The 26,159-nt window shown below is 44.9% G+C and overlaps 1 long non-coding RNA gene across 1 annotated transcript; it reads right to left on the bottom strand.

The window, feature by feature from the left end:
- Window positions 1-8,227: 8,227 nt before the first annotated feature.
- Window positions 8,228-22,426, bottom strand: LOC116441339. Its single transcript, XR_004239036.1, has 3 exons — window positions 22,272-22,426; window positions 9,416-9,560; window positions 8,228-8,393 (listed from the first exon to the last, which is right to left on the bottom strand). It is a non-coding gene; the product is annotated as an uncharacterized LOC116441339 (long non-coding RNA).
- Between the last annotated feature and the right edge of the window lie 3,733 nt (window positions 22,427-26,159).

Here is a 26,159-nt window from a genome sequence, read left to right on the forward strand (position 1 = left end):
AGAGATAGTCCTAATGATGAAGATGATGAAGACCCTTTGCTCCCAGGGAAGGAGAAGGGCCTCTGTTTTTGTTTCTGAACGGCTCAACCTTAAAATTATACCCCAAAAAACTTCAAGAGTGGACCCTCGAAAGCAGTTGCGGGAAAAGCTGCAAGTCGGGGGAAAGGACTCACACGCAGGCAGAGAGACTCCTCTTCCTAAATGGACTGAACAATATTTGGAAGTGGGCGGCTGTCTCGTTGTGATAATGTTTTCATAGCATGAGCAAGAAGAGACTTCTCTTTCTAAATGGGCTGAACAAGGTTATTATGGAAGTGGTAAACAGACTGAACATCTTAAGGGTTGTCTTTTCACATTGTCAGTGGGAGAAGGGAGGAAGGTGGGGGGAGGAGGAGAGTTCTGAAGGTGGTATAATTTTTTTTCCTCTTTTAGGTCTGTTAATAAACTTCTTTATATTCTTTCAAGTTTGGTGCCTGTTTTGCATTTCTCCTAATTCTTATCTCACAGCAGATAAACAGTAATGAGTATTTTGGACCAAACCACTACACTAAATTGGTGTTTCCGCCCGGGAACAAACCGAACCCGCGACACTCAGCCATGAGCAACCTGCTCTTCCTGGCCTTGCTTTGAGCAGGGGGAACAGACCAGAGTCCTCCAGAGGTCCTCTCCAGTCTGAATTATTCAGTGCTTCCCTTGCTTGTGTCACATACTAAATACATTCTGTCTGAAAAGGCCTGTAGTCAGTGCGTCTTAATGAGGTCTCTCAAAACTTCCTGTCACACACAAGCCAAACTGCAGGATTTCTTCCTCTTCATTTCACCCTTGGTGTGCTTATGTGGGTGTCGAAAATCACTTCAGAATGTCTAATTAACTCTAATTGAACCATTCTCGTTTTCTCACCGGTCTCACTCACTCCATTGGCCAATCCTGAAGTTTTGCTTTCAGGTTCAGTCTCAGTTCTGAGAGGGATTTCCAGAGCAGAAACAAATAACTAATAATGCCATAATATTTACTCTTGCATTGCTGTAACTCAAAATTTAGAAGCGTATTCAGACCCCTCCTTATCCAGAATAGTCTTAATATTTCCAACAAATACCAAAATGTGTTTCTAAGTTCAGTGAAACACTGAAGAAATCAGGAACAGATGATTTACTCTGCACAATCAATTTTTTCACATTTTTCATAAAAAAGGGAAGACATTTGGAATGAACATTTCATTTCCAAATACCAAGAGGGAAATTCTCTTCTTATGCTGCTTGTTTTGCTTCTGATATGATTAACTTGGCAGAAGCAAAAGGAGTTCCTCAAATATGGCAGCAATGAGGAATTTACTTTTCACCCTAGAGGAAAAAAGTTCCAGCTGCAAAGCTGTGGCAGAGCTTTACTCCAAAAAGCCCTCATTGGCTTCTGTCGCCTTTGCGTTGTGCCTAGTTCCCCTGCATCCCTCTACTTCATTTATAATCCTCAGGACACTCCTCCAAAAGCTTCCCAGACCATCTTCCATGTGTCTTCTCACCAGCTGGTCATAAATCAGCTGCTTCTTTACCTTCTCCTTGGCATTCCCTGCTCCAGTGAGTTTCTCCATCACCATGCTTGCCATATTTCTCTGCTCCTCCTTGGCTTGCCTTCAAGTAAATTTCCCTTCATCATCATTCAATTTTCAGTTCTGTTGGAGACAAGACAAAAAAAAAAAAAAAAAAAAAACACACTAAATGAAAAGAATTCAGTGGACTGAACAATCAGAAGCATATTTGCCAGGCTAGACCAGGAATGAGTTGTTAATGAAAGTGAAGGATAAAATTGTAACAAATGCAGGCTATGCTGGGTTTTTTCAGTTGAAAGTCTTTCTAGCTTGGAGGTAAGAACAATCATTTCATTATTTCTGAAAAGACCTGGCAGGGGTCCAGGCCCAGAATTTGATAGTGTTGAGAACTGAGGTAGGCATAAAAGAGTTATTTCTATCTCAATGAGATTTGATGTTCCACTTAAAATCAGCAGATCCCTTGCTAGAGTTAATTGGTGTCAGAGAACAGTTTCTTCTGGAGCAGCTCAAAGAGACACCAGCAGAGAAACAGCCTTGCTCTATTTCCATGTTTTCCTTCCTTCCCTTTGCTTCTCGAGGGAAAAAAAAGCCCATCTGAAGTATGAACACAGATGAGAAGCCTGGAATTTATTGCTCCTGAGCTCTTGTAGGGACCCAAGCGAGAAGTAACTGTTCCAAAGGCCCCAGTTTGCAGGGCATTTAGGCACCTGTGCTTGTTCAAGCATTCCCTTCCCTGAACTGAGCCTGGAGTGTTCCCATCCCTTCAGCCCATGAGCCCAGGGAGGGCTCAGCAATGGGAATGTTAAACGCTTCAGTGTAATCCCCCCCTCGCTCAGTGATTCCTGGTGGGCGAAATGTGTTTCACAAGGCAGAAGAAAGACACGGTTTTTTTGCAGGGTGGCTCATTACTGTGGCAACCAGCACAGTGACCTCCCCTCGCCCTGCAGCACTGATTTCAGAGATCAGGGAGACATTTCTGCTGAGTGTGCACATCACTTCCCACTCAGCTGTAGTGGCTGTGCAGACAATCCTAAAACAGGAGCTAAATGGAATTCAATTAATCAACGTGCCCCACAAAGCCAAACTTCTGGATGTAGCAGCTACTGTGCTGTCTAATAACCAGGAGGTGACAAGGGGTCTGGAAGAGGTTTTTTCATCTCTATATGGTGATGGCAAACAACTGGCCATTGACACAAGCTAGAGTTCAGTTATGTACATTTTACAAAACCAGGGGAAGTTTTCAGCAACACCTTTTTCAGTCTGGGGAGGGGCAGAGAAAACAAGAGCCTGAGCTTGGAGAACGTCATGTTTCCCAGGCTGCGCAGGAGTTTAACTTTCCATTCAGGGCAAGATAAGCTTCTGAGAAAAATTACTTTCTTTCATATCTGCAAGAACACAATTTGATTTGTTTTTAAGAGAGAAAAGGGTTTTCTTCCTCATTTCCAGTAAGTGCCTAACAGTTGCCAGGTGAAACAAACAAGGCAGAGAAATAGTTTCACTCTGGGCAATCACAGCCACAGCAGCATTTAGCTTTTGCAGAATGTGCTGCAGTCTTAACCTGCTCATTTTCCTACAAGAGCAGCCCCAAAGGAACCATTTGCTCACTCTTTCACCCTGCTCTTAGGGGGTTGTTGTTGGTCCACCAGCAGCGGCAGCTTCTGCACTCAGAGAAACAGCCTGGACACCTGCTTATTTTCCTGTGTGTGCAGACAGTCCCTTCCCTTCCCACAAAACCTGCAAGGTGATTACCTCCCACAGATGTTCCTTGTGCCTATCTTGACATAACTTGGTCCTTGTGCCACTTTTCCTGCATCCCTAGAGACCTCTCTGAGATCACCTATTCCTTGGATACCAAGAGAAGGTAACCTTACTGCAGGGATGGGGCAGTCAGGGAGAATGGTGGGACACTCACAGGGCTGTGAAATTCAACTGCTGAAACTCAGAAATCTTAGATCTCTTGATATAAAGGATTATTCAATCCTGTCAGACTGTTCTGTCACAAGGTGTCTGCACTTTGTCACTCTCCAAGCTCTTGCCACAACCCACAATAGGCATTAGACTTCAGAAAGCATGAGGTAAAATGTTGCATGGAACCATTAAGTCAGTTCCTCGTTTCAAACCCATTGCAGCTGGTGCCTTTTCTTGGTCTTAAAATCAAGAGTCAAACACAGTTAGAAGGGAAAAAGGGATTTTACTTTGGTATTTATTTTAAGGATCCTTAGGTGCACACGTCCAGGTCGAATGCACCCCAATGCACACCACAATGCACACACACAATTAATCAGGTATAACATTACTAATTAGCATATCTATCAAAGATTCCCCAATGAGAGGCTTGAGTGATCCCCCCTCCCCAAGGAAATTTCCCTTGGATGGTTTATCTTAGTTCACAAAATGTGTTCTGGAGAGGACTTTGGTGTCTGGACACACGCTGATCTCTAACTACAAAGCTTCTAAAATGTTTAGCTTGACAAACAAGTCCAAGAATGTAGGCAAAAAGCACGAAGAATACAGAAGCTATAAAACGGTACAACAGGGGTATAAAAGAAAAGGCAAAAAATCATCATGGCATCCCAGCCAGAGGACAAACTCTGCACACTCACCCTGCTTCATCCAGTCTTGCCAAAAATTGGTGAGGGGTGACTTTGGCAAGCTTTGCACCGTCTCTTTCTGTCTCCTCCTGTGGCACACACACGCCTCATCCTCTTGCTGCATGCTCTGATGGCTTCAGCAGATGTGCAATCCTCCGTGCAGAACCAGTCTGCATTGCCTTGGCACTGCCAGGGGACTGGGCATGGCCATGAAGTTAAAATCCAACAGTAACAGTTGGGAAAACACCACACAGTCCCTGGAAACTCTGCTTTTCCATTGCCAAATTGACTGCAGCTGACTACCCTCAGATGTCCCAGATGAAGACTGTGCTTTTGCAACAGAGAGAGCTGCATTCAGACTGGATGTGAAAAGATGTGATTTTTGTTGTGCTGGACCACATTTCCATCTGGCAGGTGTCAGCATGCCAGAATTGCTGGGGCCATCCTCGTATCTATCCATCTGTCTGTATGGGTCATCACGCTTGGAATACCGCAGAGGAATAAAGTAAAAATCAAAATTCTTCTGCTCAACAGCTGCATGCTCTGGTGATTTCATAAAATGAAGGGAGGGTTGGAGAAGTCTGCCTTTATGTGGTCACTCATGTGTGCCCGTTAGTGTGGCTGTCTACAGCTCCACCATCTCCCTCCAGCTTTTGAACCCATCAGCTCAAGGCCTTGGGACACAAAGGAGGAGAGGTCAAGTTGGGCATCACTCATTTTCCCTGCTCCTGGTGTGTCAGATCAAGGCTCATGCCAGCACAGTGTACACACCTCCAGGCAGTGACAGATTTACAGCCCTGTCCCTCTCTATTATTAGGATCAAAGGGGCCCTGACCCTCAGCATCCAACACCCGAATGAAAACAGAGAGGTTGGACTCAGGTCAGTTCAGTGGAGAAGGTAAACCTTACTGCAGTCTGGATCAATCCTGCCAGGGGCAAACAGGGTGACAGATGGGAAAATAAGGTGTAAAATCAGAGGTAAATGGGCAAGAAAAGGCAGGGAGGAAAGAGGAAGGTCTCAGCACTGAAAAACAAATGAGCAGTATTTAATTTCAGCCCTGCTCTCTGTACTCAAAATATGGGCTATCTCTCAGAAAATAATGTTTGATTAACAAACATGAGCTGCAGCCTGGAAAATTTATCTCCTGAGAGGCCCCACACCTGGCACTTGCTAAATGCAGCAATATTTTGTGCAGGATGACCTGCCACTCATTGGCCAGAGTGTGGCTAGCACAAGTCCCACTGATGGCTAGCAGGTGGTAAATGAACATGCTGTAGGCAGGACTGAGACACTTCCAGGTAATACAGTAGCTACTGTGGTGCTTTAGATCTCTAATGATCTGACTGGTCAGAGCAAGATTGACCACTGACCATCATTACCTTGTGTGCACAATACAAGTTCTCAACATGCTTCAACTCACTTAGAATCACCAGGGGTTTAGGATTACTGTTAAAAAATGTTAAGGGTCACACCTATACATACACCTTCCTTGGATGTTCTTACGAGATTTTTACAATGCACAAACACATCCTGGTTACACCTACAACAATATCAACCCAGTGCACCTGGTGTCCAAACCCAGTCACAGCCAGAGCTTTCTGAGTCAGAGCAAGATTCTTCCAAGCCCCATTTCTCTATTGTCTGTTTGAGTCTCTGCTGTCCCTCTTTAATTCAGTGGCTCAGACCTTTGTCCAGTTCTGTCCTTTCATGACAGATCTTCAGCCACAGACAGGTGAGAGAAGGAACTAGTTACCTTTGGAAATAGCCTTTGGAAAAGCCTTCCTTCCCTCATCCCTGGACTGGACATTGTAATGGGCCGTGCTGAGAGTTGTACCAGGGTTCTTGTGGAAGGATTTCAACGTTAGAGAGCATTTGCTCTTTAACTCATAGTACTCAGAGACCACAATAAGCATAAATCACATCTGCATATGCCCAAAATCCTTCCTAATCATCAATTCATTCTGCAGCAATGATCCCTTTTCTGTTCATGCCAGCTCATCTGTGCTGGGGGCAGAGCTGCATTTTCAGCCTCAGAACCCAGAGGGCAAAAAATAAGAGGAACGCCCATTTATCACCTTCTACAAGACAACGAGCTTTGTGCCCATCTTACAAGTCTGGGGAATTGTCTGCTGCTCTTGAACGCACAAGCTTGACAGTGCTACAGTAAAAGCAAGTGGATTTTAAAAATTCAGTGGTCCAGGCTCTTTCCAGAATCTGTAACTCATTCTTTCCCCAGAGAGACAAGAAACTGAGATGAATGTCTCTGCTGGAGTTGTGCCACATGGATTAGTGAAGTGGGACTTTTCCCCTGTGTGCAGATTGACTTCAATTCACCCTGGCTCTGTTTCAATGAGCCTTGTCCAAAAGCAGCCACCTGGGAAGGACGAAGGGTAATTAACTGATGCTTTTGAGAACATTCCTGCAATGAAAGTACAAAAAATAAGCCAAGGGCAAGGAGATGTGGTGCCTTCATATACACATATTTGTGTGTGTGTGTGTTTTAGCAAGCAAACTTCAAACAGTGGCTGCCATCAGGGCTTTGCAGGAGAAGAAAGCCAACAGCAGTAAATCTAGGAAGCAGCTGTTTGACAATCTGTCTTCAGATAAAGTTTCTTCCAGACCTGAGTCCAGCCCTGGGCTTCCCAATACCCAGGCTCCTCATCTGTCTAGCTTTGACTCTTAAATATGTCAGAAGCACAGTAGGAGCTAGAAAAATACGTGGTTTCATTCAGATCCTATAGCACAGAATTGGCTGTGATTTTTAAGGAGAAAAAAACCAAACCAGGATTCCTTAATTTGTTATCTGGTGTCTCCTGTTTTTGCTCTCTGACCATGGTTCCCATGCTCTGTGGGACAGGATAGGAACCAGAGTTGCTCCCCCACCTCCACCCTGCTCAAAACTTTCAAACCTCAAATCTGGTCTGCCTCTGACACCAGAGCTTCCCATACTTAGTTTTTCCTTTTTCTTCACGGATGTCTCACTTGCAAGCAAAGGCAGGTGTTTGCCTCTGCACAGCAGGTACCAGGATATATCCAGCCAGATTTGGGAAGGGAAAAAATGAGCCTGGTACACCCTGTGGGCCAAAGGGTGCAGCAAAACCCCTGAGGGCCCGCTGAAGCCCTGGCAGGAGCTCTGGTGGGCAGCACTTCTTCCCCCAGAAAACCAATTTGCAGTCCTAGGTCTCCCAAGCATTTTTTTTTTCTGTTTTTCTGGCAGCTATATCCTGTCTCTTCTCCCCATGCTGGCTACTTTTCTCCATAAAAATCAGTGCTAAAAGTAAAATGGGGAAATTATTTTAATAGCTTTTAAACACCTAAAAATCACTACACCCCAGAGGAACCCCTGGCAGAGTTTAGCTCCCTTCATCTGTTCTGACGTCCACTGAACACTTAATTCATGAGTTTCTATGGCACGGGGTGATCAAAAGCCAATGACATTATTATTCATTGCATTTGCACTTTGTCTGAAGAACTTGCAGGTGAGATGAAAATGCTTATTCAAATGCAGGCTCTAAAACACTGTTCACAAATCCATCTGGACACCAATTAAATTACATCATGAATCCAAGATGTAGCAACTTCTTTTATCTGGAGACAACCAGAACAATGCCTGGGTGAGGAATTCTGAAAGCACACAGCTTCTGGTTACAACTTGAGGCTTTCATTAAGGAAAGGTTTCACTTAGTCTTTCTTTAGTGGTTTTTTTCATCTTTTGCTGGAAGTCCTTGAATCATTCTTTCTCCTGGGTGATACTGACAGCTCTTTTTAGAACAAGATTGATGGCCCATTGTCAATAGCCATCATGCTCCTGTAAGAGAAGTGAGAGATATGAAATAATTCGGTTTTCAATAATTCAAGTGATGTTGCTAAATTTGGAAAACAGACACTGGGAGGAATAGGGACATGACGGAACCTTTTTGGGGGAAAATAATTCAGGACTTGTCACTGAGTTTTAATTTGATCAGGAGTGTCGTGGCATCAATAGACCAATAGATTTGTATTCCAAACACTGCTTTACTACCAGTTTGAGTAATAATCACCTAATGAAAATAATCACCCAGAGAACACATAACACATAATTTGATACCTTTTTGGCCAGACTTTTAGGTATGTTTAGTCTTCTAGTTCACTTCTGTTGTTCCTGAGTCCTGAGTCCACCTTAGACTGTTGGGAGTAGAGCAGACATCAGCTCATGAACACATCCACAAGGTTCATCCCAGGACTGATTCCCTCCCTGCGCAGAGAGGTGCTCCTGTACCTACGGGGCAATGGAAACAGACTTCATGCTGCAATTCCCTTCCCTGTCCATCAATAATATTTTACTTTCCAGCTGGTACCTGCTGAGTCCTGCGCTGCAGGGCCAAGTCCAGTATTTGAACAGACTACTGATAGATGTTTTAAAACCAGTGAAGGTATGAAATAAACTTTAACAGATGGGAAAAGACAAAAAAAAAAAAAAATCCACTAGCATGTCTTTCTCAGTTGAATTTAATAGCCTCTTAGCAATTGACATGGTCCCTCCTGGAGGTAATTACAAAATGTAATCAAGGCACCAAATGACCTCCTTGTGCAGCATTTATGTGTTACCACTCAGTAATGCTATTGCTTGGCTCTTCCCTGCTCATGCTCTCCAACACTCTTCTCCAAGGGAGGGCAGGACACCATACCTGGAGCAAGCTACAGCTAAGCACAAAGGACCAGAAAGGCAATCCATCTCTGTCTCAAAATCTCCCCAGATTGTGAACACCTAGAGAATCTCTTTCTGCACCTGAGAGATGAGTAATTTTTTATCACTGGTTGATCATAGAATCACAGAATGGCCTGGACTGGAAGGGACCTCAAAGATCATCACCATGGACAGGGACACCTCGAACTAGATCAGGTTGCTCACAGCTCCATCCACCCTGGTCTTAACCACTTCCAGGGACGAAGCATCCGTAAGTTATCTGGGCAATCTGTTCCAGTGGCTCACCACTCTCACAGTAAAGAATTTTCTTTGCTCTCCTTTATCCTGACACCTTGGAGCTCCCTATTGTTCTGTCAAATTCTGCTGAAGTGAGGCTCAGAGTTACAGGTCTGAGACATGAAGCTCTGCTTGTGCCAGTCCACAAAAACACCATCACGAGCTAATTCTTATTCCATAGGAAACCAACCTAAAAATCTACTCACTAAAACACTAGAGCTGAGTTCTGGGCTTGGAAGACAGAGCAACACAAGCCTGGTGAGAGTTTTATTAAGATGATACACATCTGGCTGAGGTTCAGGTCTCCAAATGGATACCTTAGGAAAGGAACAGGCCTTCTCCTCCTGGGATGTCTTAGCACGGAGCAATCCAAACAGCATCCATATAATCGGAAGAAAGCTGCTCTCATCTACCACTGGGAGTCAAAGCAGGTGCCTGACAGCTTCTTATTACAGGTCACGCCTATATATGGGATTAAAAAAAAATGAAAAAAGAAAAAAAGAGAAAGATCAATAAAATAAATTTACTCTTCATGGTTCTCTGCTCTCATTCTGCTTTGATGATGGACGGAAGAATCAGCAGCAAAGTGACTGGAATTTCAAGTGGCAACATGAAAATTTAGCCAGCTGTCTCCTCTTCAGATCCCACTTTTCTCCCACCATTTTGTCTCCTCCTACCCCAGTTTTAGAAGTTTCCTTCCTAAGAGGGTACTTCCCAGGGGCTTGAGAGACCGTGGAAGGTCCCTTAGTCACCCCCCCCCTGGACAGTAACCCCCTTGCAAACCAGACTCCCTGTTCCCAAGCCACCCCCTGACAGCTCCAGAGAGTTTGGCTCTTGGAGAAGAGCACCTCTATGTTTCATAGCCCACAATTAACTTTTCTTCTTCCAAATTGCCTGAGCACTTTTTAAACCCAAACATGCACATGTTGGCTGTCACACCAAGCAGCGAGAGGAAAAAAAAAGGTGATTTTTGAGAAAATTGTGACCACCGTGTGGTGCCTGAGAGTGACTCTCAAGAACACCATCAGCACTTCCAGCCCCCAACAGATACAAGAATGAGTAGGCCACGATGCTTGCAGAGCACAACCATCCTCAACCCACCCCAAAGAAAGCTGCCAATTGGAAGCTGGGAGCACCCTGCTGGGAAGAAAGCCCAAATCTGTAGAAATCCTTTTTTTCATTCCATTTTTTTGGAGTGAAAGTCTGAATATAACTTTCATGACACAGAAAGTTCTGAATTAATTTCTCGTTTAAGCTAATTGTTGACTTCTCCACAGATGTTAAAATGAAACTGCTCCGTAACGTGTGGCAGATTGAGCAGGATTAAAATACACCACCATGAAAATGAAGTTTTTCCTTCTCAGGCCAAAACAAAGGACATTTAAGGCCAGAAAGTGCAGCATGCATACACTGCATTGTTTTTAAAAAAAAAGGCAGATCCAAAATGATTCACAGCAATTTTTTTCCCCATTAAAAGTATAATCAAACCCATCATATTCTCATAAAAGAATTTGCTGTCAAGAAACATGGCAATTTCTGATGGCAAAATCTGCTGTCTGGAAGGTTTCCTATTTAGCCACAGATGGAATGCACTGTGAGATGCTGCATTCTGGAAGTGCTGACAGAAAATAACCTGGTTTCTGCTCCCTTCCTCCTGTACATACAGCCTGCTGATCTGTGCTTGACCTCCTTCAGGAACTGTGGGATCGTTTAGGAGAGAATTGCACAGATTCCCGTGATGATTCTTTTTATTGATTTTGCCAACTAAGGAACTCAGCTATTCCTCCAGGAGCAGCAGAAGAGGTAGGTGATAACACAGTCAACACCAGTGAGCAGTTTTAGCAGGCACAACAACATCTAGGTTGCAGAGTCAGTATTTTGCAGGAGAGCTTGATGGAGTACGTCCTGCTTTTTTTTTCCTAGAATGTTCTCTGCTGAGAACTGAGGGGCAGAAGTGCTCCACTCTTCAGAGCACATGTAATTTCCCCTTGTGCTTGAACCCAAAATTTTTATTCCCTACCTCCCAGTCTAATCTTCCTCCAGGTGCAAACACTGCGGGTGAATAATACAAGTGTGTGCTGGACCTTAAGGGACAATAATTAAGGGGAATTAAAGGATGCAATCTGAAATGCTAAACCTGCAGCCCCTGCTGATAAACATTGCCCCTAACTCATGTTGGTACAAAATACTACTAAACCAGTGGGATTTGCTGTAAAAATTGCCTTCTTGCAGTCAGGCATCCAATTTTTGTCCTTCCTTGATGGATATTCCCCAAATAGGTCTTTTTCTTTTTTGACAGAAGGAAAAATGGGAACATTCAGGACAGTTATCTCTGCATAGTTGAGCTATACAGATTTAATCAGCTCCCATCATCTGAGCAGCACAGCTTCTACCAAGGACCCAAATGGTGCCGACTGCAGCATTGTGCTTATTAAAGACCCTGATTTGGCCTTCATTAGGATTAGTGGGGAGATTGTCAAAGACACCTAAATAATTTAGCAGTACAGGTCATTAAGGATAAGAAATGTCCTTCTGGCAAACCCGAGGCACTGCTGAAAAATCCCACTGAAGACTGCGAGATTGCGCACTGTCCAGGGCAGTTCTGCTGTGTCCCATGAAGAAAATCTCTTTTAAAACTGTGCATTCCCAAAGGCTGTTCAGTCGTGCTGTTGAGTCACTTCTCCCTGACTGCCTGAATGAAGTATTCCCATTCTTTTTAACAGGCCGTCTGCTTTCACAACTGTGCACTGCTCCATTAACACAGTGATGCACACATAAATGCTAGGAATGGCCACAAATGCTGCCATTGGCCAGGAGACGTTTTCTGACTTACTAACATACAGCACTGTTGAAATGAGTGCCATCCCATCATCAACCACTGGGAACCAGGGGATGATGAACACACTTTGCTGTGACTGTCCAGAGCACAGAGGGAAGAAGAAGGGTGCTTAAGGAGAGATTCCGAATCTTCTCCTCTTTCAGGGCTCCTAATTTAGAGGGAACAAGGCACCATCTTTTTGCTGTCAGAGTGATGGGGTTTCAGGCAGAGTAGCTGGGAAAAGAAATTTCCTGGCTGTAGGGAGCTGAGTGTCTCACAGAGCTGATTTTTCTGTGTTATTGGGTGCTGCTCTGACCCCTGTGGCTGTCCATATAGGGAGAGCTCCAGCAAGGATCAATCAGCTGCTTAGCTGAGCATAAAAGGGAACATTAGTGCGGCCTCAGGGATTTGTAGGAAAATTACCTGAGAAAATAAATGTTGCAAAGGAAGCATTTCTACCTGCTGCTAAAGTAACCCTGGCAGTAGAGAGAAGCTTTGCTTCATTCTGAAGCACCTGAATCTCTTCCAGGGTGCCTTGCAGCAGTAGTAGTAGATGGAAGGAGCGATCTGTGCCTAGCAGAATTATTTCCTTCCTGCCTGCTTTGGCAAGGCATAAATCTCTTCTCTATTACCTGGGCAATGTCTACTCATTGAATCAGGGAGCCCTTCAATTCAGCAGCAACACTCATTTACTCTCCATTTCCATGTGCCCAGTGCACAGGAAGCAGAACAGCCAGGAGCTGCAGTGGCAGCCCCAGGTCAGGGTGAGCTGTCCCTGTTGGCAGTTCCCACCTCCAGAGATCTGGGCTGCTGAAGGAGATGATTTTTATTCTCCTGTACCACCTTCCTGGATTAAGCTGAAGGGCTCCTTATCCACCAGGGCACAGCACCAAGTGGAAACCAGTCTGGTATCTCCACAAAGCACTGCGAGAAGAGGGAAAACTGTAATCACACCCTCCCCATCCCTCACCTTTCTCCCCTTCTCTCTGTCCTGTTCTCCAGCACTTCCACCTTCCTCAAGAAACCCTGCATAGTATCTCCAATGGTAAATCATTCCCCCAAGGGAAGATGGTGTCTCTGGCAGCAACAGTTTCTCTCCTCAGCCTGTCCTCAAGAGCCTGGAGAGATCCCTTGGCTTACGGCCTTTTCATTGTCAGGGGTAATCTCTCCCTCCCTATAGCCATGGGTCTGGGAGGTGATTCATTCTCTGGAGATTTGGTTCAGTCCAGCCCAACCAAAAGAGACAAAAAAATTCCCATGCTGGAATACTGCTAGGGAAGAAATCTGTTGGGATGATTTTTCAAATTTACCTGTGCAAATTTTGCTGATGCTGCCCAGAGGAAAGGTAGCAAGATGTGATCTTGTGAATTCCTGCCAGCCCTGCCCTTTGTGATTTACCTGCTGCTGGTACCCAGGGCCAATATTAATGGCCACCTGCGCAGCACTGATCTACCTGGTCATGAAAGGCACAGGAAGGTGGAAAAGGAGAGGAATGAAAAGCTGTGCTTAAATTTCCAGAGGGTCTTTCTTTGTCCTCCTCTGTAATTGTGGACACTGAAGAGTTTGCCAGGAGGAGTCCTGTCAGGTATGTTCTTGACAGGTGGGAGTATGAACACTGGAAGGGATAATTTTCCTTTCAGCACCTGGACCTACTGGTTTTCCAGTGAATGTTAAGTTGCTGCCTAGGAAAGTTTTCTTAACTTATCTGAAAGATTTCAATGGAATACAACAGAGAAGCAAATCATCCTCTCCCTCCAACCTTTTCTTGTCTTTAGCATTTCCAAGTTTCAGTGCACTTCTTCCTCGTACAGCTGTATTAGGTGTTTCAGTTACCCCCAGAGTGAAATATGCTCCTCTCTTTCTAAAAACTTCTAGATTGTTTGAGCAATTTGTTCCAAAGGCTTAATGCAGTGAATGAGGTTTTGTTTCTTGTCCTCTTCCCCAGTGGTGTGCTGATCATCCTTTTCATAAACTTATTTCTTGCTTCAAATGAAGTGAAATGACATGGGAAATAAGCTGGGATCTCTACATCGTTCATAATTGATTTGATACAAATATTTGATCATTTGAGCAGATTGCAGAGTATTTCTCAATACTCACAAAGAAACTGATTTTTTTTTCCTTCAGAACTGCCCCTCTTGAGAGTCTTTATTCCTAAGGTTTCAGCAAATTGACACAAAACTTTCAGAATACAATTGAGCAGAGTGGGTTTTTTCATCTATTTTTTCATCTAGACTGTCAAGACTTGAATTTCTCATTAAATGGTTTAGGACTTTTGTCAAGATCCACTTTTCTGAAGAAATGTTATTTGTTTACTCTGTTCTGTTGAGGGGGTTTGTTGTTAGTTAGTGAGGAGAGAATTGCACTAATTAGGACTTCAAAATACGTATTTTTTTGCCAGTGGTTTCCCATTAGAAATGATACAACAAGAGAGTCTTACTCATGAGGGAAATTAGATGTATTCTCCAAAGGACAGCTCCCATGTCACTGTCTGGCAGTTTCCCCAAATAATTGTATTTCCATATACCCTACAAAAATCAAATCAAGATTCTAATTTCACCAACATTCTCCATTTTTGGGCAATTTTCATTATGACAGTTTCCAATAGGAAAAGAAAACCCAAACAACACTTTCTGTGGGCAAGGCAAGCAGGAAATTTTTGACCAGCTTTGGGGCAGCACAGCTGGCATGCAAGAAAGTCATGTGAAACCTTCTTCAGACAGGCAGGAAATATTGTCAACTCCCTGGACCTCCAGTTAGGTGGTCACCACCTTCCTGCTGTTTAAGTCAAAAGGAGATATTATACCTCTGGGAGAAAGTGGGCCCCTGTGGCCACATAAATTGTTCAACTTACAATGATCTATTGAGTAGGGTAATATGTGTGTTGTAAAAAGAACAACATGTGGAAATACATGTAACAATCTTGAAATTATCTCTTTTGCTGGGGATTTACTTTGAATGAAGGAAAGCTAAAAATTTCTATACACAATTAGCTACTGTGGATGTTACTCCAGAGTCTGGAGTGGCTGGAGGTTGTTGTGAAGCTACGAGAGACATTTCCTGCTCTGAAAACCTTTCAGGCAAACTGTGCATGGAACTCTGAATATTGTATGAAGTGTCATCATTGTGACATCATTAGAGATGAGAAATGCCAACACAGGGAGGTGATGTGAGCAGGAGTACACCAAAATTCAGTGGCAAAATAGTGACCCTGGCCCAGAGACAAACACCATATCCCCCGTACCCACCAGGAGGCTGCTGAGGAGGCAGAGCCCCACTTCATCCTGGTCCATGGAAGCAACAGAAATGAGCTGAAATTATAGAAGCTAACTGGATTTAAGGAAAAATATTTTATTATAAGGATAGTGAAGCACTGGAATGGCTTGTCCAGAGAGCTGGTAAAATTTCTGTTCATGGAGAACTTCAAGTCCCCTCAGGAGAAAGTGCACAGTACCCTGGTTTGAATTCATAATTGACCCATTCTGGAGCACACACCTCCAGAGGTCTCCACCAGTATGAATAATCCTCTGATCTTGTGCAGCATGTTAACCTCACCGCTCTCCTGGTTTTTCCCTCATTTTTTTTGTGTCTGTGCTCTTCTCTCTGCCTGTGCTTGGGTTCCTAGAGGGTGATCAATACAGGTCAAGAGCTGGACTGGCAGCTCTGTGCAGAAAGAGGAAGAAGAAGAAATATTTGCTTATTGTTACTGCAGCTGAAACCACATCAGAACACAGTTTCTCTCTCATTGATAATTTAAGAAGTAAAGAGGCTGCACCAGGGACACAAAACTGGTGAGCTGGTGAACAAGCTGCTGTCAAATGGATTTGTAGTATTGGTAATTATGGTTGTGACTGATGAGTTGAATAAACTCTTCTCATAAAATTGAGACAGCTTCTGCTAAGCACATCACAGGCATGTAATCATCTTCTGCACTGTCCAGGGTGTTACACCCTTCAGTAAAGGTGAGCTGTACACCACTGCTCAGAAAAAAGGCTTGACTTGCATGAAGCCAGGAAACCAGAAAAGAAGGAAAATAATGCTCAACAAAACCAGAGAGAAGAGGAGCTGGAGAACTTTCCCACACTGTGCACCTCTGCACCACAGCATAGAAGAGCTGACACCACCCACAGTGGCAAAACAGAGCCCCAAAGCCATGCTCCTGGTGCTCTCACAGGCAGGGAGGGCAGAGGACAAGCCACCTGAGGCTGGTAATATCACAGGGCACATAATGGCTTTAAACTGAAGCAGGGTCAACTTAGATTAGAAAGAATTTCTTACGACGAGAATGGTGAAACACTGGAACAGGTAGAGGTTGTAGGTGCCCTGTCCCTGGAAACATTCATGTTCAAGCTGGACAGGGCTCTGAGCAACCTGGTCTCAGTGAAGATGTCCCTGCTCACTGCAGGGGTGTTGGGATTGGTGGTCTTTAAAGGTACCTTCCAATCCAAACTGTTCTATGACTCTATAATGAAGTCACTTTCTGAAAACTCTTCCCTTGATAAAAATCCTCTCTCTCAAGAGGATTTATCCCTTGCAAGAGGGAAATAGCACTGGGAAGGCGTCACCATCCCAAATTATCTTCAAACACCTTCAGTGATGCTTGCTTCTGATGCAGCTCCTTCAGCATCGTCTGCTGCAAACACTCTCCTCACATGCAGCTCAGTGCCTGGCTTCTGCTCCCTGATCCCTGCCACTTCCCTGGCCAGCACACACTGTGAATCCTGAAATTGAACAGATCGCTCACAACTGGCTTTCTGTGGAGTAGCCGTGCTTAAATTGGCCTTCCCTGAGCGTTCAGCCCAGCGTGCTGCTGGCTTTTGCAGGAAATGAGCCGAAACCAATTCCTGGGATGTTGAAATGAAATCCAGCTTTTGAACATTGGCCGGAAGAAATCAGGGGTGGCTGAGCTGCTCAGGAGCACCCTAGCACGCTTGAATCCATCCCCTGCAGTCCAGGGTTGGAGGGACCCACAGCTCCCTGGAGGGCAGGGAGATGGGGCAAAGTAGATCTGCATAACTGCAGCTTGGGCAATAACCATAATGGCACAGATCGGGGACGCTGATCCCCATCCACGGGGAATATCAAAACCACACCCCAACCCTTGGCACGTGGAGCTGCTAAGATTTCAACCTCCAGAGACGAGAAGCAGCACATTGCGTACAGCTGCTGTTTTGGTGCCACACACACGCTGGACAGTGTGAGGGTGGGTAATGCCGTGTGCGCGAAGGCAGGAACGCACCAGGAGCACGGTGCACAGCCAGCTGTGGGAGGTGAGTTTATGACTCAAAACCCTGGATAGCTCAGGCTATAAAACACCCAGGATTTGGGTGGGGGTTTTTTTAACTGAAGGTCCATTGTAGCGCTGCATTTCCTCACTGCTTTTCTTACTAAATTGTCCGCCTTTCCCACATTGTCCCGCCTTCCCTGCCCCAAATCCTGGCCATACCCTCGGGTTCTCCCTATTGGTTCCAGTACCCCAACTCCGCCCATGTACGGCCCCTGCGCCCTGACAAAATCCCCGGCTCCCTGACCGTATGGGCTGCGTGCCTTTGGGAACAGGCTCTTCATCATGCAAATAAATCTTCCTCTGAGGCCGCTGTGCTGGGACCCTTGTGCCTCCTTTGTTGTCACCGTGTTGCGGAGCCCAGCGAGCCGGAGCCGGAGCGCGGGGCAGCCCGAAAGGGCTGCGGGAGAGCGGAGCAGCCGCTGTCCCGGGAGCGGCCCCGCAGCGCTCTCCGGGAAGGCTCTGGCTTCCTAAACCAGCGCAGGAAGCTGAACCACCGCAACAGTCCATATCTAATATAGAATGGAAAAAGGCCTCTTTTACCTTTGCAGATGACTGCACAGCAAAGGGGCTCCTGCAAAAATGAGTTTGGTGCTGAAAAACAGAGATGAGCAGCTTTTTTATCTGCCCCCATCTTTCCCTTTCTTCTCCAGCCTTGGGCCTTTCCTGATTAGCTCTGCAGGAGGAAAAGCTCACTTCTCAGCGTTATTGTTACTGCCCTATTTTCCCCAGTGGAAGGAGACCAAAATTCCCATTTATGGCTTGGGTTTTGGACTCTTCCTTATGGCAAGCTCAAGAGAAGTCACGTTGTTCTCTGCTTGTCAGGTAGGATGCACCACAGGGGCAGCTCTGAAAGTGAGCGGGGCAAAAAGCTGAAGCACCACCCAGTTGGAAACATGGCACAGGGACAGAAACCACAGGGCTGGAGGGGGTTCCACAAGGGATGAGACATTAGCAAGAGGGGCAAGGGAAGGTGCAAGAGTGTGGAGCAGTCACTCAGCTGTGGGAGGAAAGCCAGAAGGAGCTCAGGGCTGCATGGAGAGCTGCAAGAGCAGAACAACCCATACCTTCCTTTAGCTGTGGAAGGTCCCCACCCACACAAACATCCCTGACCTGCCAGTGGGAGGCTGGATGATCCAATTTGCAGTGAGAATGTAATTCATTAGAAGCAGGAAGGAAAAAGGACACATCATAAATTTGATGGAAATAACACAGTTTTGAAGGTACTGACATGAATCACAAATTGCAGGAAATTTGTTCAGTAGAACTGGGTAGCTCAGAGTGATTCAGATGTTTCATTTCACCTTTTCTTTATGCAAGTGCATCCATCCTTCTCTTTGAAAGGAGACTTTTATTTCATATTTTAAAGCGATAATAAAAAGAGCTAAATAACCTGAAAGTTATATGAACTATTTTATCAAGAGAAATCCAAGGGGTCCACGGTATAATGAGCACTTGAATAATAGCATAAAGCACTTATTTTACCTCAGCAGCGACCCCAGCATACCAGGTTCCCCAGAGCAACATGGGCCAGAGCCCTGAAGGGCTCTGTCCTGCAGAAAATGTTCAGGTTTGTGCCGATGAAATGTGAGCATTAGTGCATGAAGCTTGCAGAAGTCCCTCAAAAGGATGAATGTTGCATGACAGCCAGAGGCAGAACAAAATCTCATTCCCCATTCATCAGTATGGGTCCATTTTCTATGAGCTAATGCTGGTTCAGGTAATAATTAAAGGAGGTGGGAGGGACAGAAAAGCTTCCTCTTCCTCCCCTTTACAAAGTAAAAAAGTTTCTGAGTTATGGGATGCCTGTTTTAACAGAAGTGGCACCTTAAGCTTGTGATCATCCCTACACAGTTTTTATTTTGAAATCTAATTAAGCAGGAAACTTTTATCATTACTAATCATTTATTTGCAATTAATACGATGAAGATGTTTTTCACTTCAGTGTCTCACTTCAGAACAAAAAGGAATTGCAAACCATCCACCTTCCTCTTGGAGCTCTTGGAAAAAACGCCCCTAGGCCTGAGAGGAGCAATGCTTTCAAACCCATCTCAGCTGACACCCTGACACCTTCTGCTTTGAGCAGAGTTAAAAACACCATTGTCCAAAGGCCAAATCTTTTTATTAAGATGAGAATTAAATAATGTGAAATCAATACAGCACTGTCAAACTTCTGCCTCCAAGAAGATTTCTGCTAGGTCCAGCCTACAGCTGGCTGGGGGTTCGCTCTTCAAACACATCTGCACTTAACACCTGCATATGGCATTACTCAACTTCCTTCCTGAACAACATGGGAGGAACACCTACATTTTCCCCAAGGCAGTGATTCATGATCCCATCTCTCCTGCTGCAGCTGCTCAGGAGTGACATGGAGCCAAAAAGAAGCAGAGAGGGAAGAGCAAGAGGTAGAAAGGTTGTGAATTCCTGTTGGATTGTGTTTTCCAGCAGTCCTGACTGAAAAGTAATTTCTGTCCACAAATTGGAAGCGCAGTTGTGCTGAGAAGGATGTGTTCAGAAAGAAAAGCCAATGTCAGAGAGCTTGAACCACACTGCCATTTTTCAACAACTTCTTCATCTGATAGTCTCCAGAATCAATCAGAAAAAAACATTTCAACTCCAGCTTTCCTCTGTAAGAGGAAAAGTCTGTAAGATTTCTGCCAACTGTCAGCATGTCTGGCTTATCCAGGAGAAGCAGAAAAACTTCTAAGCAAAAAGATCAAGTGATCCAATTCCCTGAACATTTAACTCCTCAGGCTGGGATGCTGAGGGTTTATTTATCGTGGGGTGGAGCAGCCAATTAAATATCTGAAGCTTCTGCAGCCTGTCAGGGAGGTTACCAGCCTCAGTTACCAGCATTTGTAGCCAACAAAAGGAATGAAAAATGCACTCTTTGAAAAGCAAGGCTGAAGATGATAGGTAGGGAGTAAGCCAGAAGGATGCAGGCAGGAAACAGCAGCAACCTGCCCTCTCTGCCTATCTGCACGGGGCTGAAAAAAATGGGGATGGAGTGACACTGGCTCTGCTGGAAGGGGATTGCCAGCCCCTCGAGCAGCAGTGGGCGTGGCAGGAGATGACAGCTCATGGCTTGCCCTGATTTTCACTCCTGCTTTCAGCCCCAGTGTAGCCAGGCCCTTTACTGCGCTGCCACCTCAAGCCCTGAGCCCGCAGCTGCCAGCCCCTGGCTGACACTCAGCTATGCAGCAGAAAGCAGATCTGGATCCCTGGCCAAGGTCTTGCACCACCTGAGAGATCCAGCCTGGTGTTACCCCTCGCATGGCTCTGCCCCAGAACATTTGCATGGATGCATTTTGCATACATCTTCTGTGGGTGCCAAGGGGATGGAGCCAGGCTCTACTTGGTGATGCTGAGCAACAGGATGAGAGGCAACAGGCAGAAACTGGAACGCAGGAAGTTCCACCTGAACGTGAGGAAGAACAGGTTGCCCAGAGAGGTCGTGGAGTCTCCCTCACTGAAATATTCAAAAAATATTCAAGAAATGTCTGGACGCAATCCTGTGCAATGTGTTAGAGGATGAACCTGCTCAAGCAGGGAGGTTGGACCAGATGATCCTCTGTGATCTCTTTCAACATGTCCCATTCCGTGATTCTATTTGTCTGCCCCTCTAAGACACATCTGGGTGTTGCTTTATTGTCCTTACAGCCCCTCCAACAGCATCTCTTGACTGGAAGAACCTCCTGAAAACGGTAATAGCATCCAAACCAGATCAGGAGGAAGGTGAATCCTCACTGGCTCTTGTTGCTTCCTCCAAACCTCCTTAGAGCAAGTTTTCAAAAGCGCAGAAGATATAATTAATTGCACATTCTCATGTGCACAGCAGATGCTGGTAATTTGTTCAGTGTAAAACTTTTAAATAAAACAAAACTGCAACACCAAAAAAAAAAAAAAAAAAAGAAAAAAAAATTCCTGCATTTCTTTATGGAAAATAAGGGTCCTGCCCTGCATGAAATTATTATTTTCCAGTAAGGGGAATGAATAAAGCCTATCCTAAATCATTTTTTAACTCACTGAGAATTGAGAAAGCATCTCAGAAATTTATAGTCAGATATTCATTGGAAATTGCTGAGGCATCAGCAGCACTACCTAACAAAACCAATCCTAAAGTTTCATGGAAGTATGGAGGTGGAAAGATACCAATACTGTATAGCACTATTAATTTCTCCAAGTAGTAGAATGACTCCTGTTTCGTAAGGGTCAGATTGAGAGAGTTAGGAAATGTTCTTCTGCAAAACCTGAAAATTGTTTGCATTACTGTAATGAGGCAGTTTATTCTGCAGTCCCCAGAACAAATTAAAAGTTACATATTGACAAAATTGCCCCAAAAAATAAGAGCTCAGCTCCTATGTAACTGCAGCATTGAGTATTTATTTCTACCAGCAGGTCCCACATGAGTTTGGGATTATTATTTTGGGCAAGGGAGGAGCACCTCATTATTACAGAATCATAGAACAGGGTTTGGGGTTGGTTTAGGGCCATCTAGTCCAACCCCCTGCAATAAGCAGAGACATTTCCAACTAGACCAGGTTGCTCAGAGCCCCATCCAGCCTGACCTTGAATTACTATCACCATTTTACAGGCTAGGGAAACTGAGGCACAGAAAGATGAAGGAACTTGCCCAAGATCACCCAAAAGGCCAGTAGCAGAGGCAGAAAATAAGTCTGTTAGGATCCAGTCCTGGTTTCTGGGACACTCTGTCCCCTCTGGGAAGCAGTTTGGCTCCCTGTTGCCTCCACCAAGGCTCTCTGCCAAGCTGAGAACACCCACAGGCCAACCTTGCCAAGGTATAAATCTCAGCACCAGCAAAGGACCTCCCAAAAGCCAGCAGTGGACCACCTGCAGCAGGGGGATTCATGGAGCTGTGTGCTTGCCTTCTGGGTGAATGTGGAGAAGTTGGACATGGGTGTCCAGAATTTCATCCTGAAGGTCCCAAATGCAGAATATCCACTAGGGACTCAGGGGAGCAGTGGCAGTCACGCAACAGCCTGAAGCCTGCAACAGGAGAACCACAGCATCCACTATCACATCCTTGGAAGAGTCAGAGATTGATGCAGACCTCCTTGTACTACTGGGAATCTGCTCGTAGGTCCTCTTGTGCCATCCATTCTCCAGGCTGAGCCTCTCAGGGTGTCTTGGGGTCACTTTATGATGTGTATCCCATATCGCTGTTCTATGCCCAGAAATTAATTTTGTGCCTTCCTGTGCCTTTAAACTGAGCCTGAGAGGGGGGAGAGAAGAAACCGAGCAAACACTTCAAAGCAGTTTGCAGTTTGTTTTCATGTTTTCAAGGACATGGAGATAGAGACAGCTCTGTGTTCAGCTGTGGCAAGAGGAGGGGAGGAAGCACCCAGCTTGCTTTCTTTCCAGCCAGCTTTTGGCCAGTTTTCAGCTCCTTTTCCTTCGGAGAGCTGAACTTTGTTTTCCTGGGACTCCAATTTTTCCCTTCTTCTCTGCTGGACGGTTTCAACATCAGAATACATTGGGAGGACTTTCCACCGAGGCCTTGGCCCTGGAGGTGGGCCCACCACCCTGTCCCAGCTCCAAGGAGGGGGAGAGAGAGAGATCTATGAAAGGACTCTGAAATTTTCCCAGGTTTCTCTCAGCAAATCGAGAGGTTTTATTATTTAACATTATTTTCCTTTTCCTGTGTGTTTGTTAAATAAATAGTTTTTATCTCTTTCACTTTCCTTTGAGGAAAATTTATTTTTTCCCGAACCTGGTGGGGGAGGGGTGGTTGTAACCTGCCTTCTCTCAGAGGATATATTTCCAAATTTGGGGACAATATTTACCAGCACACAGGGGAATGCTCCAGCCCAATCACCTCTCCCGTTTGCAAGGCCTGGGGCACTTCAGAAACATGGAGAAGACACAATTCTTCCCCAGCACAAAAGGGGCGAGCCAGGATTTGTCCTGGCCCACGAACACCTCTGTGCATGCAATCCATTTTCTCCTGATCCATCCACCACCCTGCCATCCCAGTTACTATGCAGCAGCCAGATCAGTGTGGAGCACGTTTCCCTCGAGGATCAGTAATTCATCTTTCCTTGGCAGCCTCTCAGCTCCTGCAAAAACACTTTGTTCAGGCCTGCAGGGCTGAGAGTTTGAAGAAATGTTACTTCAGCTCTAGCACAGCCCAGTAAATGTGATTTGTGCCAATGCTGGTAAAAGGCCACGAGCTTTCTACTGCCCTGACAAGGCAAGAACTCAGGGCATGCTAATACAGGAGGAAATGCACTAATAATAACACATTTTGTGACATTTGGGTAATTGGTTTTATGAAGGACTATAAATAAATTCAGGCAACAGTTTCTGCATCCTTGCAGAAGTGGTAGCAGTCAATCAGGGAGAAAAAGTGGCACTGCCACCCCTGCTCTAACCACCACCAAATCTGTGTAAACATGCCCAGAACCTCCTTTTCCATCCCTCACAGCCTGAGATGTTCCTCCAAATAATGTGTTATTTTGATACACAAATGGCTTCTGCCTTGGGAGCTAAGAAGCAGCTTAGGAGAACCAAGGAACCAGACACCACCCTTAGACATCTTTCATTTTCAAAACTGTTAGGTTTTGGTGCAGTCTGAAGGTCTTACCCACATTTTATGGTACTCCATAATAATAAAAATTGAGTATACCAGCAAAACTGACCTATAAAAATAACCCTAAACTCATTAAAAGTAAGACATGATAAAAGTCAAGTTACTCCTGAGATGAACTAAAATTAGTGAAGTAAGTGTTCTCTCAGATCTGAAAATCCTCAAAAAATGGTAGCTGGTACACAAATCCAGAGAAAAAGGACAAAAACTTCACACCTGAATGTGAAAAAAACACTTTTCCTCTGCTCTGGCAATGGCCTCAGAGCACATTTAGCTCTGACCAAGGGTTGAGCCATTCTGTGGTAAGCACAGAAACCAAAAGGTTTCCTTCAATTGAAGAGTAGAAAAAAAATAATCATGAGTCTGTCTGCTCTTACTGAAGATTTCTTTCCAAACCCGGTAACTGAGGACTGAGATGGTGACAAGACAAGCATCACTATAAACTTTCTGCTGTTCAGTAGCTGTTCAGCAGCTCTTTAGCAGCTGTTTTGCCTCCAGATAAGTAAGAGATTTACCCTTCCACCACCCCAAGCAAGTATTGAAGAGAGGCAATTTTGTGCAGAGCTCTCTGGGGACTCCAAAAAGGAAAACAGCTTTCTGAACAGTCCACAGGAAGGCTTGGAGGGGACATCCTGGCTCCCCCCAACACCACCATCAGAACACCACAGCTGGCACTGGATCATGCTATCAAGACCTCCCATCCTTTACTCAACACCTTGTCTTCACTCACATGCACCTCATTAAACTCTGGCTGTTAGCAGAAAACAAGAAATTTAGCCATGCCTAACCAGGGCACAGGCAGTACCATCCCCAGCCAAGCACTCCCAATTAACATTTGCACCTTCACAACCTTTACCATTTGATAGGAGACAATTTGCAGTTTTCCCAGTCTTACCTCAGAGTGGGGACTTTCACCCTCACAGGGAATAAATGAGCCCTTAATTGATGGCACAACATCCCAAGAGTGAGCAAGCAAGCAAAAAAAAAACCACCCTGATTTTCATTTCTTCTGCACAATGATCCCAATTATGCCATATATCACAACATTTGCATTGCCACAACACAGCCTTTTATATCTGCTTGAGTTGCCAGCTATTTAATCTCAGCCTACCTTTAAAAAAAGGCTTGTAGAAAATGAGATGCTTGCTTTATGCTGATGCAGTTAAGAGAGCTAATTTCAATTCCAAAGCAAACAAGATTTATGCAAGTCAATAGACTGAGGTGTCCAGGAGCCAGCTAGAAAAAGGCTCTTGTTCTGTTTTAATAATCCATGGGACAGTCCCAGGAATTTACATAAATTGAATCCTCCAGATCTCATTTCATTTTGGGCAGTGACTTCCTAGGGTTTGGAGGACATTTACCACTGACCTCAGAAGTGCACATACAACTTTTGCGGGCTTTGCATGTGGCCCTGAAACATATTTGGGGCAGCATAAAGACAGTTTCCCACTTGGTGCTTGTTTACCAGGATTAAATGCCACTGGGATGGAAAGAGGGCAGTTTCAGTGTCTGCAGAGCCAGTGGTTTACCTGCCCATTGCAGGGTGTGTTCAGGAGCTCCAGTGTTTACAAACAAGGCATGCGTCGGCCGCTGGTTTTGGGAAGGCCATGCAAAGTTCTACAAAGGCACAACAGGCTGCATTTCAGTTAGACCAGAGATCTGAAGAGTCACTAAAATAATCTGTCATTAACATATTATAACATCCAGTTCCTGCTTCTTTTCTCATGGCAGCGTACTAAAAAACAGCTGATTATTTCACCAACAGAAGTTAGTATTTTCCTATCTGATCCTGGTTGTCCTGAAGAGCTAAATGTAAGGAGATATCTTCAGTGTAAGGTTTTCAGCAGAGCTCAGGAAAGTTCATAGCCCTTCCCTGCACACATTTATGTTGATAGCTGTATAAAATTTGTAGCAGCCACAAATACAATTTGTCAGTCTCTGGGTTAGAGTGCCTCTCCAGGCACCTGCCAGGTACAAGGGTAGTGGAGGTTCAGTGGTCAAGGATGCTCATATTTCAGTATCCCAATTCCCACACTTGCTTACACAGCCTCAGGATTTCTGCTTGCAGGGACAAGACCGACAGAAGCTCTGCAGCTCTTCATCACATCTGAGCTATTGAGAAAAACACATTTTCTATTACAAAGCGAATAGAAATCCCATAGCAACAAAAGCAATTTTTATCATGCTCTCAGAGAACATTGTAAACACTCCTCCACCTAGGGGCAGATATGTTTGGGTTTGCTCGTTGCACTTACACAAACAACTCTCTTCAGAAGCAGGACAAGAAGATGGGGTAAAATTAGAGTAACTTCCTTCAGTTTGCAGAACACCTGGACACAACTGAGAGGTGTC

This window comes from Corvus moneduloides, chromosome 3 (genome assembly GCF_009650955.1).
Source record: "Corvus moneduloides isolate bCorMon1 chromosome 3, bCorMon1.pri, whole genome shotgun sequence".
Taxonomy (NCBI): Eukaryota; Metazoa; Chordata; class Aves; order Passeriformes; family Corvidae; genus Corvus; species Corvus moneduloides.